The sequence below is a fragment of the Leucopleurus acutus genome (assembly GCF_964270905.1).
Source record: "Leucopleurus acutus genome assembly, chromosome: 13".
Classification (NCBI taxonomy): Eukaryota; Metazoa; Chordata; class Mammalia; order Artiodactyla; family Delphinidae; genus Leucopleurus; species Leucopleurus acutus.
This window is the reverse complement of record NC_139155.1, coordinates 17,149,862-17,165,448: the sequence shown is the minus strand read 5'-3', so window position 1 is coordinate 17,165,448 and position 15,587 is coordinate 17,149,862. Positions and strand designations below refer to the sequence as shown.

The following is a 15,587-nucleotide window of genomic DNA, read 5'->3' as shown; positions in this document are numbered from 1 at the left end:
AGTTTTTGCTGTATCACAAAGTGAATCAGCTATACGTGTACCTATATCCCCATATCCCCTCCCTCTTGCATCTCCCTCCACCCTCCCTATCCCACCCCTCTAGGTGGACACAAAGCACCGAGCTCATCTCCCTGTGTGATGCGGCTGCTTCCCACTAGCTAGCGATTTTTACATTTGGTAGTGTATATATGTCCATGCCACTCTCAGTGAAAGAGAACATTTAAGCTGGAACTAAGAGCTTTTCCTCCTTTGCTGGGAGAAGTGAGATGGAGAAGGGTATTTATTGTGCAGCCACAAGGATGGGAGAGGGGGTGGGGAGATATTGAAGAATATTTAATAACATGGAGATGACAGTAATATAATAGTACGTGGGAAAAGTAGGTTACAAAACACTGGGTGTGCTGTTTCTCCAAAACAGTAGAATCCTATTGTGGTTAAAAGTGTTTATGCATAGGGCTTCCCTGGTGGCGCAGTGGTTGAGAGTCCACCTGCCGATGCAGGGGACACGGGTTCCTGCCCTGGTCCGAGAAGATCCCACATGCCGCGGAGCAGATGGGCCCGTGAGCCATGGCCCTGAGCCTGCGCGTCCGGAGCCTGTACTCCGCAACGGGAGAGGCCACAACAGTGAGAGGCCCGCGTACCGCAAAGAAAAAAAAAAAAAAAAGGTGTTTATGCATAGGAAAAATGACCAGGAATATAACCCATGATGTTAATGGCAGTTATCTTTAAACAAAGGAATTACAGGTACTTTTTCTTGTCTTTTTTGCTTGCTTAATGTTTTCTGTATTTCTACAACAAACTTTTTTTTTTTCTTAACATAAGGATAAGTCTGAAAATGAGGTAGAAAGAAACCTCCCAAATGCATGTGCTTCAGGCTTTGGGTAAAATTAGAGCACTTGTTCCATCCAGATATTATAGTGTTTGCTCAGTTGAGCACATTTTATCAACGCCCTGCTTTGTGCTTTGTATCTGAGGACATCAAGGTCATTGCGTTGCCACTTGTGCCTTTCAGTAGGCTCCCAAGGTGGGAAGTGGAGGGGAGAGGCAAAAGGTTGGTTATTTTTTCAGAAAAAGTGGCTGGTCAATCCGATCTTCTTTTCACCAGCAGCTTGCAAACTAGATGTTTCATTTTCTCCACTGTAGACACGTATGATTTTTCATCCTTCAGGGCACTACAGTTGCATTAAAGTCATTTAAATCTTTAGTAGTGTTCTGACTTTTTCGTGTGTGTACTATGAAAATTGTGACCTGTGATCAAACTCAAATTTGTTTCTCTGTATTTTGTCTTCTTGGGTTTCGAGTGAGAGGTCTTGTTGTTACCTAATTGCAGCCTTGAGTAGCCTTTAGATATCAAGGTGATAACTGAATAGCTATAGTCATAGGGACACATAACAGAGTGGCTGGAAGCTCTTCTTTGTTTTGCCTTCAAGCTAAGTAACGTCCCTTGAGTAACGTCCCTCAAGGGTCATTGTTTCCCAGGGTATGTTTCATGGTTGTTCCTTCCTGAACAGAAGGACAGAGTTGGCAAATACTATGTTACATCTAACCTGGGACATCACTCTGTCCCCCTTCCATCAGCCTTTTAGTGTTTCTGAAATAAGGATGCATCTTACAGTTGATAAGTGTGTTTAATGTGGTGGTAGGTTCCTTGCACGCTTATCTCCTCCGTATCCCCCATCGTCCCCAAAGTTACAGCTTACAGGTGATGGTATCTTAGAATTGTGGCACTTGAGTTGGCCAATCTCAACTTGTGTGTTATGGTAGATCCTTGATAGCTGTTATGGCGACTCCAGCCTCATCTCTCTTGTTCAGTTATGATGTGTCTATTAAGAAGTACCCACCTGGACCGTAGGACAAGGGCCAGCTCAATGATATCATCGAGGAATCAAGTTTGTTTTTCACGACTCCGCTATCTACAGCCTGGCCCTGTTCAGAGGCCTTATTGGTCTGAGGGTGGCTGCCAGTGGTGCTTAGAGCTTTGTTCTCTTTTCCTCCTTGCAGAGGAAAGATAATCGCTTCCTGTGGCTTTCCGCTTAAGATAAATGAAATTTCATTCCCATAATCACCCAGGAAATCTCTCGTTGTGTCTCACTGGCCCACAGAAGCTTCGCTCTGCTCATCCCTCAACCAGCCAGCGGGAAAGAGGGGGTGGAATTACCTTTATTGCCTTACTGTTTCAGCCCATAGTGCACCTGTTGGATAATTCACCCACCTTCAGAAATGTCCATGACTTCATGAAATCACATGCTTCCTTTCCCCAGGGAGGCAACCCAGATATTCATTTAAGTATTGCAGGGATCTCTGGGTGATACACTGTCACTTCTCTTCCACCTGAAAGAAGGTGTTTTTTTTGATCTAGTGACTATGGCTTAATTGGTTATGTTCCCCCCAACCATCCAGCCTCCAGTGGTGAAGAAGGAACAGGTTATTACAATAAACCTCCCGTTTGGAGAGGGAGAAAATAGGGAAGCTCAGGGTGGATGGTTGCTGGCGGAACAGGAGTAATGAGTTGTTGCGCTGGTCAGCCAGTCCGGCAGCTTCCAGCTCTGCTGCGTTGTGTCCAGTGTGAGGATCCTCCTTTGTCCTTGTCTTCTGCAGCCGTGCCTGGATGGATGGGAACTGGCAGAGCGCCTCCTCTTGGGTCCTGCTTGGTGTGAGTTTGGGACTGCAGGGTGGTTTGTCTGGGAGTTGAGCAGCCATAGGCTGGCATCATCTGAGCTGAACACGTGGCAGTGTTGCTCCCATGAAAACTTAGGTTCCGGGTGTTTTTGCTTCCAGTCAATTCCATGGGCTGGTAGTGACAGCCAGTGATCTTATCTAGATGAAGTCGGTGCTTCTGGGAATTTCTGTGTCTTAGTGACATGTCTCTATGCCCTACTCATCCCATTGTTTCTGCCTCAGGGTGATTCGAAAAATAGCCTCCGATGAAGAGGCACAAAGTTTGGGTCCAACAGACAACAGGGCACTTAAACTCACTCTCCCTTTGCTTTACCTGCTCAGAATGACCAACTTCTCCAGCCTGGTACTGTGGGACTCACAGGACCCTCCACCTACCCCACCCCGCTTCGGGCATTCCAATTTTATTTATAATGCTACCGTATCACAAAATCTGTGATAGTTAGGGCTCTTGATTGCAAGCAACAGCGACCAGTTCTGATGAATTTGAGCAGAAAGGGATTTATTGAAGGCATTTTGCATAGCACAGAAGTACCTGGAAAGCTGGAAAGCCAAACCTGGGCAGTGGTCAGGGACTAAGGGAGGCTGGACACCCAGAATTGCAGCCAGAGAGCCTGCAGGAAGCATCTGACAAGGGCTCCAGGGCTCTTAGATGCTGAGTGCCACCTCCGACAGTGTTCCCCACCCGTCTCTGGATGCCGTGTGGCAGGGCTCCACCTGCTGTAGCTGCATCAGCTCTCTTATTTCCTACTTGTGTTGCGGGTCCTCACAACCGCTCTCAGTCTCCATGATTCAGCAGAAGGACTCACAAGACCCAGAAATGGGTACACTGACAGTTACAGTTTATTATGTGAAAGGGTAACAAAGCAAAATCGGTAAAGCTGGATAAAGACGCCCGGAGTGACATCCGGAGGAAACCAGCCGGGAGCTTCCAAGAGGCCTCCTCCAGGGGTGTCACACAGGATGTGCTGAATTCCTCTATCAGCTACTGTGATCACGTATAGGAAACGTTGTCTACCAGGGAATCTCATTAGAGACTCAGTGCCCAAGCTTTTTATTGGGGACTGATTGTGTAAGTGCCCTCTGCCTACCATGTACTAAAATTCCAGGCTCCCAGAAGGAAGGCAGGTGTTTGCACAGTCTGGGCACGCTGAGGCACACTTAGCATTTAGAGAATGTTTATATCAGTGGAGGGAAGCCAGCCAATCTTGCAAGTGGGCTTTCTAAGGATAGCAGCCTCAGGCCCGCTACACTGATTCTTTTCTGCCCACTGTCTCTTTGCGTCCCTAGTGGGAAAACTCAGGCAGGAGCCTCTGATTGGCTCACCACAACCATGGGCTTACATCCTTGCTGCTGGGGGAGGGGTGCGACGAGTCTGTTTCTTCCCCTTTTAAACTTTTGGTTTCTGTAGTGGGAGATGGACCCAGCCTCCCACCAGAACTCACGCTGTGGGAATCCCCAAACACAGGAAGTGGTGTCTGATGCTGGGAAGTGCAGCATCCCTCTTCCCAGAAGCAGATGCCTCTTAAGCATGAATCAGGCCCTTCGTGGTGAATGAAGGGTTGCATGAAGGGTTGCAGCAGTGAGGCTGGGTGGTGTGAACATTTGCCATCCCGGCATCAGGGAGAGGCTGTGACATGTTTTTGCAAATTTCACGTCCCTGAGGGGGGCAAAGTGCCCCCGCCGGGTGCCATGGGTGTGCACCTTCAGGGTTCTTCAAGAACCTATAGTATACTATAACAGCAGTTCAACTGAGATCTGAATGAGGTGTTGACAGCTGCTTGAGGTTTGGGGACAGAATATTCCAGACAGTGGGGATAGCAAACACAGAGGCAACAAGCTTGAGGAACAGAGAGAGAATTAGCCTGGCTGGAGCATGGGGGGCGGGGGTACTGGCAGGCAGTGGTCGGGGGTGTGGACAGGGGACCGATCCAGAGGGCTGGGTTTTCTCAGCACAGTTGGGGAGCCATTGGAGGGTTTTAAGCAGAGGAGTAGCAGAATCTGATTTGTGGCTTGAAGCACCTCTGGGGAGAAAGGACTGTTGGGGCAAGGACAAGAATGAAAGCAAGGAGACCAGTCGGGAAACTCCAGTACTGGTTGGTCGAGGGGTGGTGGTGGGCTGGGGTCCAGGGAAGGGCACAGCGCAGTGTGGTGACGTGGATGGATTTGGCCTGTATTTTGGAGGAATTGCCTGGCTCTTGATAGACGGATATGGAGTTACCACGCAGGATTATGGTGTGAGCAATTAGGTGGTCAGTTACCGAGAGGAAGATCTCGAGAGGAAGAAGGTTAAGGGGAAATGGGGAAATCCAAAGGACTGTTTTGATTAGGTTAAGAGTAACATACTACTAGTACTACTAGTACTAGTACCACTAGTATTACTACTACTCAGCCTCCAGATGATGCCAGCGAGCAGGTAGGTGCAAGCATCTGGAGCCCAGTGGAGCTATCGGGGCAGGGCTGGGACGTTGGGGTCCTCAGCATGTGGTTAGCTTGTGGGGCCTTGGAACTCGGAGAAATGAGGACTAGTGAGAGGAGAGCACAGGCCCTGGGTCTGTCAGCCTTTGGAGGTCTGGGCGAGGAGGCGTGGCCTCTAACCACGTGTGGCCTTGGGAAGGCTGCGGGGGTGGGGTGGGGTAGTGGGAGTGGTCAGCAGCATCCGGTGGCAGGAGGACAGTGAGTGTGTGTGGACGTGGCTAGGTGGATGCCCTGGTGATCAGGAGTGGGGGAAGGGATGCCCCAGGCAGGAGAGGAAGGAAATGTGGGCATGCAGAGGCAACTCTTCAAAGGAATTTTGCCGTGAACAGGAGTGAAGAGACGTGGCTGCAGCTAAGCAGGGGCCAGGGTCCTGGAGGATGTTTTCTTTTCCCCAGTTGGGAGGTACCAGTGTGTGTGTGGTTGTGGCAGAAAGGGAGAAGGCGATGCAGAAAGTGGATCGGCTCGTGCAGTGAGGTTGGGCTGAAGGCCGAGGGGCCGGCTCTTAGGTGATCACAGCTGTAGAATTTCTGGGCCTACGTTTGACATCATCTTGGTGTCGCCGTAAGTGATCCTTCAGTGTCTCAAGCTAAGGAAATAGGACCCAAATTGACTTAATACACCAGTGATGTCCTGCTGCCCAGTGAATGGCAAATAATTGTGTGCCTGGCCGTGTGAACAGAAGTTTCCATTTGCAGTTAAAAAGGCGTGGGAGAGGGCTTCCCTGGTGGCGCAGTGGTTGAGAGTCCGCCTGCCGGTGCAGGGGACACGGGTTCGTGCCCCGGTCTGGGAAGATCTCACCTGCCGCGGAGCGGCTGGGCCTGTGAGCCATGGCCGCTGAGCCTGCGCGTCCGGAGCCTGTGCTCCGCAACGGGAGAGGCCACAACAGTGAGAGCCCCGCGTACCGCAAAAAAAAAAAAAAAAAAAAGGCGTGGGAGAATTGAGTCGACATCAAATACAGCTGGTAGCAGACCCACATGGAACCCCAAGGAACCAGCGTGGTGACAGCTACTGCCATAGACCGTAGACCTAGTTTTACACTTCTGTAAATGAAATATCAATCAGAGACTTTCAGACAGCACAGAGAGGAGATTTGAGAATTTTTTAACCTTTTAAACTGAGCAGCTTGAGAAGTAGTGTTCTAATGAGTGGTTGAGAACCACAGTTCACTTTCTGGGGTCCTCGGACCTTACTTCTCCATTCGAAGCCCTATTATAGTCTTATATTTTGTATATTGTTATTTTGTAACAATATAGTCTTGTTAGAATGAGGCTGGTCTTAATACACAAAAAGAAGATTAAAGAGTACAGGAAGGGGCGGGAGTGACCAATAATGGACAATTTGATGGATGGGATGAGGTGAGTTGGTAACTCCCAAATTTTGTAACATCCTGTCACTCCAGAGAGGAGGGACTTCTCAGCTTCCCAGTCTTTTTTTTTTTTTTAATGATTAAAAAAAAATTGAAGTATAGGGAATTCCCTGGCAGTCCAGTGGTTAGGACTCTGCGCTCTCACTGCCGAGGGCCCGGGTTCAATCCCTGGTAGGGGAACTAAGATCCCATATTCCACATGCTGTGCGGTGCGGCCAAGAAAAAAAAAATTGACGTAATGTTAATTTACAATATTATGTTAGTTTCAAGTGTACAGCAAAGTGATTCAGTTACACATACATAAATAGATGTGTGTTTATATGTATATACACTCTTTCAGATTCTTTTCCATTATAGTTTATTACGAGATGTTGAGTATAGTTCCTTATGCTATACAGTGGTTCCTTGTTTACCTGTTTCATACCCAGTAGTGTGTATATGTTAATCCCAAACTCCTACTTTATCTCAGTTTCCCAGTCTTGTGGTGATTTTAACACCTGGGCAACAAAGAACTTGCCCTTCTTTGCCAGGTGACCTTAATTCTAGAGTCTGCGAAATGATGGTTTCAAGCAGATGCTCTGGTCTGGGCAGTGGCAGTTTCAAGGATTTCTTTGCCCTTTTAAAGAATCTGTGGAAACTAAAAACCAGTGTCAAATGATCAAAGGTGAGTCTGTGCCCTTCTTCTTTGGAATGTGTTTGCCTTTTACGGGGGCTTAGAGAAGCAGGAGACCTTTTAGAATTTTAGGGAAGGAGGATAGTTAAGAAAATTTTAAGTAAGTAATGATATAGACTAGAAAAATGGAGGGGTAATCTGTATGGCATGAGCAAATAAGGGTTTTTTTGGACCAGCTGATCTGATGAGATTGTCTAACCTGAGATTCTGTCTTGTGTGGGGCAGCCACGCACGGGGCCTGATGTTGTGCTGGGGACTGAGATGGCCAGTGGCACACAGCCCTTGCTCTGAGGGTCTGACCTGCTTGAGACGGGCATGTAAACAGCAATCACTTGTGGTCAGTGAAGTAGTAGCAATAACTGTGCAGGACGGTGCTGTTGAGTCTGGGCTGTGAAGGTGGGTGGAAAACACTGGTGTCCGGCTTCGAACACTGACATCTGAGCTGAGTTTTAGATTAAAATAAGCCAGTAGTTAAAATTCAGGCACTTTTCATGTGCTAGGTGCTGATGTGTATATCTGACGAAAACTCGTGGAGTCTTCACAACAGCTCTTGGAGGTGGGGTACTTTTATCTCCATCTCACAGATGGGAAAACTGAGGCACAGAGAGGTTAGCTAACTTGCTTGGGGGTCACAGAGATAGTAAGTGGCAGAGCCAGGACTCGAACCAAGGCACTCTGGCTGCAGAGCCTGTGGGTGGAACCACCACCCCATGGTGTCTTGGAACAGTTCTCTAGGGAGTGGGGAGGAAGGACAGCAGAGGCATGGGTGGCCCAAGTCACAGGAGGAAGTGGCTCTGTGTGAATAGCCTTGTGGACCTTGTCAAGGAACTGGAACTTTATCTTCTGAAGTGCTTTGAGAACCCACGTAGATCTGTGCTTTTCTAATGCTCACCACGCAGCACCGGAAGAATGGATGTGAGGTTGGACCGCAGTGGGAGGTCCTGCAGCTGGCTGGGCAGAGTTGGTGGTGATGACAGTGGAACCAACCAAGCCGGCGGGGAGGCGGAGTAAATGCAGGAGGTATATAGGAGACGGAAGGCATTGGATGTGGTTACTGATCGATTAGCTGAGAAAAAGGGAGCAGTCTAGAATAAATCCCCGCCACCCAGGTTTGTTTCAGAAGACTGTTGGATGAGCGGAAGGGGGAAACCCTTTTTAAAATTAAATATTTACTAAATACCTGGTACAGTGGTTTTAAACTGTGGAGTAAGCCCCCTGCCCCCTGAAACACCTGGCAGTGCCTGGAGACATTTTTGGTTGTTACAACTTAGGAGCTGCTCCCGGCATCTAGTGGGTAAGGCCAGGGCTGCTGCTAAACTTCCCATAAGGCACGGGATGGCTGCCACGATGAAGAACTATCTGGCCCCAAATGCCAATAGTGCCAAGGTGCAGAAGCCCTGCACTAGTATATACCAGTTTTACGTGGTTATCTAATTTAATCCATTAACCCATCATGTGAGATTATTAAATATTCTTTTCCACGTTTTTCAGATGACAAAAGCAAGGCTTAGAAAGCATGGGTGGCTTGGCCAGAGCCACAGAGCTAGTTAAGTGCCAGAGTTGGAATTTGAACCCGGGTCTTCTGTCTGTCCCAGTGTAGACGTGCCCTTTTCAGTTCTCCTGCTGTTTTATTCCTTGCAGAGCTGCAAAGGAAGAGGCACATTGAATTGTGGGGCTCTTTTTTCTATAGTGCTGGCTCCAGACTGGAGAAGGCAGGAAGGAAGGTGGTTATTTATACGCACAGCTCTGCACAGGATCGAATTTTCCAGTCCTGAAGGTCTTACAGCAGGGAGTTCACAGAAGTTATCACTGTCTAGATGTCGGCTTTCTCCTGCAAATATGAATATGTACCATCTTTTCCTTTTAAAAATACTATTGTTAAATTAAGGTAAAATAAAATGTGAAAATGATCATTTTAAGCCCTATTTATTCCCTGTGCATATTAACCATTGCAGCTTCTCAGTAATTTAATTACTGAGTGTCCCTTGGGGGAGAGATTGGGAGGGTCATTCGGGACTGCTCTGGATTTAGAGATAGCAGAACTGTTAAAAATACCTTGATTTGCCAGAGGTAAGGAGCCCTTTTGAGAATTTGTTTGCTTTAGTGTGGTCTGGAATGACAGGAGGGCTTTTGATGGCTCAAGAGAGAGTGTGGGGGTTTAGAATTCTGTCAGCTGCTGTCTGCTTTTAATGGTCATTATCTGGTTCCCAGGCAGCCTTCCTTGGTGGCCCGTGATAGTAGAGGCTTAGGGACAGAGTTTCCACATTTGAACTCTCTGTAATGTCATCTTACCGGTGTTTTCAAGGTTATACATTTTGAGATACAGTCTTTCGATGGTGATCTGAATGAGGCTGCCCTGCTGAGATAGGTTTTTGTGGGCATGATTTCTCTGCATAAAACAGTCTTTGTGTTGACCCCAAGTCCCGTTTTGTGTCTGGCCTCCCAGCGGCCTGGTGCTTGCTTGGACTGCTGGGACCATTGGGTGAGCGTGCAGTTTCTGTCCTTTACCTATCAGCTCTTTTGTCCTTAGAGGTGCTGGGACTCCTGCATCCAGGCAGTGCTTCTTTGGGGGAAACCTGTTTGCTGCAGCTTCCAATCTGATGCCGATTCTGCTAGAAAGTAGACGCTTAGGAGGGCAGGAGTTTGGTAGGCAAACAGCAGGGCCTTCAGCTTTATGTTAGGAGAGTTCATGTTTTCATAGAAAATCAGAAAAAAAAAATGGAGAAAAGGAGGACTCAGAACTTTACACAGTGTGCTGGTTGCTGGCCTGGATTATACTACATGCAACATTGAACTCGATTGTGGTTTTTTTTCTTTTCAGATTCCTCGTGTAGATTTACACGTATAACACGAAAGTAGTAATAGGACATTTTGACAAAAAAATTGAAGGGGCGATCAATTAAAAGATCACTTCTAAATTTAACCCAATATTGAAGAATAATAATAAAAATAACATGTTTTATTCACTATATTAATGTTACTGTTTGCTCAGTGCTTACCTGATTGGGCTTAGGTTTTTTCTTTTTTTTTCCTGCTTCAAGATTTCCCGATGAGGAGTACCTTATTCTAATATTGCTTGCCTTGGGAAGGACAGTTAATCATGGGTTTCCTTTTCTGCAATGGGAATGCAGCAAGCAAAAATTATATAGTGTCGGGGCTTCCCTGGTGGCGCAGTGGTTGAGAGTCGCCTGCCGATGCAGGGGACACGGGTTCGTGCCCGGGTCCGGGAGGATCCCACATGCCGCAGAGCGGCTGGGCCCGTGAGCCATGGCCGCTGAGCCTGCGTGTCCGGAGCCTGTGCTCCGCAACGGAAGAGGCCACAGCAGTGAGAGGCCCGCGTACCGCAAAAAAAAAAAAAAAAAAAAAAAAAAATTATATAGTGTTTTTTTAAAGGCTGAATAAAGTACACCCCCTTGAGAGAAAGGACATAAATGAGAGCTTCACGGGTTGACTTAAATTATTTTTATTATAATGTTTCTTAAAATATATCCAAACATAAAAGGAGGAATGAACGTGTTTATAATGCATCTATCACCATAGCTATCACTGTAGCCACCGCACAGATTCATTACAAATCCAGTTCCCCGCCTAATTCAGTTCAAATTAACTGCATGGTGTTTGATGTGGCAGGTGATGCTGATTTGTTGAAGCCGCATCTGTCATCTGTTCAGGAAGTACTGGCTGCTGGGCCAAGTTTTCTTCTCCTGACCTACCACGTGCCAGGTGGTGGTTACTCACTCTGTTTTCCTTTACTCCCATTATTCAGACATCTATTATACCATGTGCTGGAGCACAACCACATCAGTCTTGTTAGTTGGACACACAGTGGAATTACCGATGCCCTCTTGATCATGAATACTAAGACCAGATTTAGCCCCAGAAATCGTGGCGAGCACTCCGTTACTTAAAGTGGTCTTGTTGATGATCTTTGTATTAATATATTAAGATGGTCATGGCCTGAGGCTTCCTGGACCCGATGTGGTCCGCTCTCATCCAGCAGGGAGGGAGTTGCTGTGGTGGGTGGTGGAGCCTCTTTGGACAGCCCATGTATTTTGTCTGTCAGCTCTGTCATCACGCAGCTGTGATTCATCAGAATACAGATGCTTCTCACCTGGCCCAGTAACCATCTCCATTGAGAATGTCAATCAGATCTAATACATCCTGTGCCATAGTTGCTATTTGATCTTGCGCTGGTCTTCTCTTTGCTTTTAAAGACAGCTTTGTACTGAACATTTCCCTAGTTAGAGAACACAATTCAGTCAGGCTCTCATCTTTCCATTCCTTAGCAACCCTCTTTCCATTGCCACCATCAGATGACCTTGCTGATTTTCCAAGTAAGAAATGCTTTTGTTGTATTGTTTTCAAGGCAAACAGAACTCCATTTTTATTGGCTCTGGAGTCCCCTGGCAAGGAAGGCACCTCTCAGGGTGCTCTGCTCAGTGTTGAGAGGGTGCCTCAGCTACACACTTGGAGTTGTACTTCCATAGGTTGAACTTTAGGATTCTTGCTTTTAAAAAAAATGCCTTTCGCCCTTTGCTTATCTTAGCCAGGGACAACAGTAAAATAAGGAGCAGTTTATTTATTTTAACAGACGTGTTGGACGTTGCCCATCCAAAGGAGCATTGCCATTCAAGGTGGTTTCTTGGGGAGGCCTTGCCTGTACTCTTAACAGGGTAACCAGGGGTCAGTGCATTTCTTGGTAACCCTTACTCTGTCAAAACTGCCTTCTCAGCCAGGCTACTAGGCACATTAGACTCATTACCTTATAACAGCACCTCATTAAAATGGTCTTAACCGGGTTGAACCCTCATCTTAGTCACTATGGTTGGCTTTGAAGCTGTTTCTGGAAGTTAAATTTATCCCCTGGGAAGGCACACTCACCCACCACTCCGGGTGTCAGATGTAATGGACTTCAGTGGCAGCTCCTCCAGCAGAGAAAGTCCAATTCCAGATGTGGAATGCTGACTTACTATTGAAATAGGTGCTTAGGGTTACAAGGTGGCTGTACTGACACACCTCACTTCTAGTGTTACAGCAAAAGAATCAGCCACGTTCTTTAATATTCATATCTCGTAGAATTAGAATCAGGAAAGGAACTTGGTAAATCTTCTCTATGTTAACAAAAGTAAAAGCAGAAATTACTGGTGGGTTTTTATACGGTAGAAACATATACACATTTTATTTTTTCCCCATAGTCTCTTCAGTTGCTTGTCTCTTTCCTGTTACATCTCATATCTTTTGAAGCCTTTTGTGAATGCTTTTTTAGAGCCTCCATTTTCGTAGACGTTAGGAGGTTCTGGGGTTTACTTTTGACGTTGATTGCCAGGCGCTAGGAGATAACTAGTTGGGAGAGCTTTTCCTCCCTGAGTGCTGCAGCGTGTCTGGGGACTGGGTTTATTGGGGGAGGGTTATAAACTTAGATCCCCTCATACACACCCACACTGTAATTCAGAGTTTGTCATCTTTAAGTGTTTTTCTATTTAAGCGCTTAAGGCCCACTCTCTTAAAGTGAATATTTAAATCTAAGCGCATTTTGGTTTGTGCCAAGAAAGAACAGGAGTGGATCGAGTGAGAAGTTGGCATAACAAAATGTAGTTCCACAGAAGCAAATTAACAGTGGAGAATTGTGTTGCTGGTTTTTGGTTCTGATCAAGCACTATGGAGTCCTAGTATAAAACAAGCCTGGGTAGAAGTCCACGTTCGCCTATCATACTTGGAAGCATTTGGACCCAATATGGGGGCGCTATATATGTACGTAATACCATGGTGATCTCAGGCCTTGAAGAGTGACAGTGAAAGGACATGATAAAATATCTTAATACCACTGCTTAGCTCTCTGATACCCTTTTGCTGTTTGCATTGGCGGAATTATCACAGAATGATTTGACATGTTCTGGTTAAAGCAATGGCTAGGGATAGGGTGGGGTGAACCGCTGCAAGGGCCTGCAGGGCCATACCTGGCTTACCTGGAACACCTCGCACACCTGACTGGGGGGCCCCTGAGGGTGTATACCTGGATTACCTTTCATACCTGTAGTTCTCAGGGAATAACGTCTTTTAGCTAAGAAATGAAACTCTAAGCGAGCAAGTAAAATGAGTAGCCCTGTGGCACCTGAGCAACACTTTGAGTACTTCTGTGGCCGCCCCCGTGTATTGTCCTTTCTGCTGTGTAGGTAGTGTCCCAGTGGAGCTATTTGAGTCGTGGAAGCTGGAGAAAGAGATGTCGCACAGTGTTTTGCAGGTGGGAGGTGAGGTGAGGCGGTTTGGGAAGTTGGCACTCCTTAGCCTGCCTGGGAAGGCAGGTGATGGTGGCAGCAGGGGCTGCAGGTGGACTGGGTCAGGGCTGCTTGGGCTTGGGGGTGGACTTACCTGAAGGCGAAACGGGACTGCGCTGTTTGGCAACAGGGCTGCAGAATTCTTAAACCCAAGCAACAGAAGCATCTCTGTCCTTGCTCTTCTCAATCCCAATTTGTTTCTGGTCTCAGCAGAGACAAGAATGATCGTTACTTGCAAAGTGAGGGAGCTAGGTGAGGGAAGAGTAAATATGCTTCTGGGCCACTCAGACACGAGTGAGCAAATTCTCTAAACGATCTTGTGTTAGGTGTTATCCCTTGCCTCAGAATTGCTCTGCAGAAGGCTGACAGAAGACCTGCCAGGGAAGAGGTCAGAATTCCCCACCTACAGTTTCTTTTCTCCTTTTCCATTATTCATTGAAGAAAGGGAGAAGCTTGAGGGATGTCCCTGAGGTGTGCATGGCCATGGACCAGGCTCGGCCCTCAAGCGATGGGGATACACTCTGTTAGTAGGGGACCGAGTGGGGCCTCTGAGGCACTGCCTCCCTTAATTTTCCTTCTGAAAAGGATGCTTTGCCCTGTGTAACCTTGTTACATGCTCTTCTCTAGGATGGTTTATCAGAAAATATGACTGTCTCTCCATGCCCTTCCTCAGCAAGTGTGTTAACAGCAGGATAAGCACAGTTGTGAAGCCTATATTTCCACAACTTTTCAAGTAGCTAAGCCCCAGCAATGTTAGAGTTGAAAATGGGGCCATCTTATCAGGAACCAACTCTCAGATGTTGAAGTAAATATAAATTTAGTAATGTGGGAAGCTTATTACTAAAAGTACTCCATATTTGAATCATTTTTCTCTTTTGTTAGCTCAGTTTTAGGAACAGTCCTAGGGGTTCCCCTGGAAGAAAGTTTGGCTGGAATAGAGGGCAGTAATTGTGAATTCTCCAGATCTTTCTTGGGCATGCTGTTAGGGGAGCAGCAGTCTTTTGGAATACGAATAGGAAGTGTTGATGTTGTAATGCTGACTGACACAGTGATACTGAGTTTAAAATGGTGGTTAATACCTCACTACAGTTTCACACAAAAATACAGGTAAGGGCCTTAGAATTCCACAATGGTGGAGTAAGGACTTCTGAAAATCTACTCCACAAAAGCGTTGAAAACACTGGCAAGACATATCAATATCAACTTTTGCGAAACTTTGGAAATTAGCTAAAGACTTGGAACAATCTGAGGAATATTTGTTCAGGAAAAGCCATGTGATCTCAGCAGGAACGGTGAACTTTGTGTGGTGTTTTAACTTGTGCTCATCCCATCCCCCTGCCCCAGCTCCACTGTGGCCTTGGAAGCCAACGGCTTTGCAGCTATGGTAGCTGTGAAAACCAGCAATCTAGTAGCCACTGGATGTGGAAGAACAGAATCGGAGCTCCCCCAGAGGCCCACTTCCAAAGAAGTGTCAGCCCGTCTGGCAGCTTGCGTAAGAGCCCCATTCTTAGGGCTTGTCTTTATTTGATCTGACTCAGAGCACACTTTGTGTAAGGGCCCTACTCACTGAGCATTTGTTGAGAATGGTCAGTTGCAATTGTTTAATCCCAGCTGCCTGAGATGGTTTTGCTGTTTGGGGCCAACAGTAGCTGATCAAAAAAAGACTGAAAGAAAAATCTGGGAATGAAATGCCCCTCAGGAGCCTTGTACAGCTCCACCATTTTTCTGGGAATCTGCAAGACTCTGCAGATGCCCAGGGAACACTGAAGAAGGCCCTGAATTCTCTTGTTGACCTTGAGGTTCTACGCAAGCAGAAAGTGAGACTAAGGTAGAGTTATAAACTGGCTGGCAAAGCATTGAAACCATGAGCCAACACATACACAGAAGCCCCTGGTAAGGGCTGGAAGATTTATTAGTTCAAGACATTTAAGGAAATCTCTGTTCACCTACTCCTGAACCACTAAGCGAACTAATCAGGGACCTCAGTGGCCACACGTGACAAAAAATACAGACGTCATAGACTTAGTCCAAGAAAATCACTAAACAGCAACAACAAACAACCCTGGGGTCCATAACAATAATTTTGGAATCTAATTTCCACACATTGACACATTATATT

The 15,587-nt window shown here is 46.7% G+C and overlaps 1 protein-coding gene across 3 annotated transcripts in view; it reads left to right on the top strand.

Annotated features, from left to right (window-relative positions):
* Positions 1-15,587, top strand: part of NEDD4L (NEDD4 like E3 ubiquitin protein ligase) — a 346,917-nt gene that overhangs the window by 18,639 nt on the left and 312,691 nt on the right. The gene's annotated exons all lie outside the window — the stretch shown is intronic.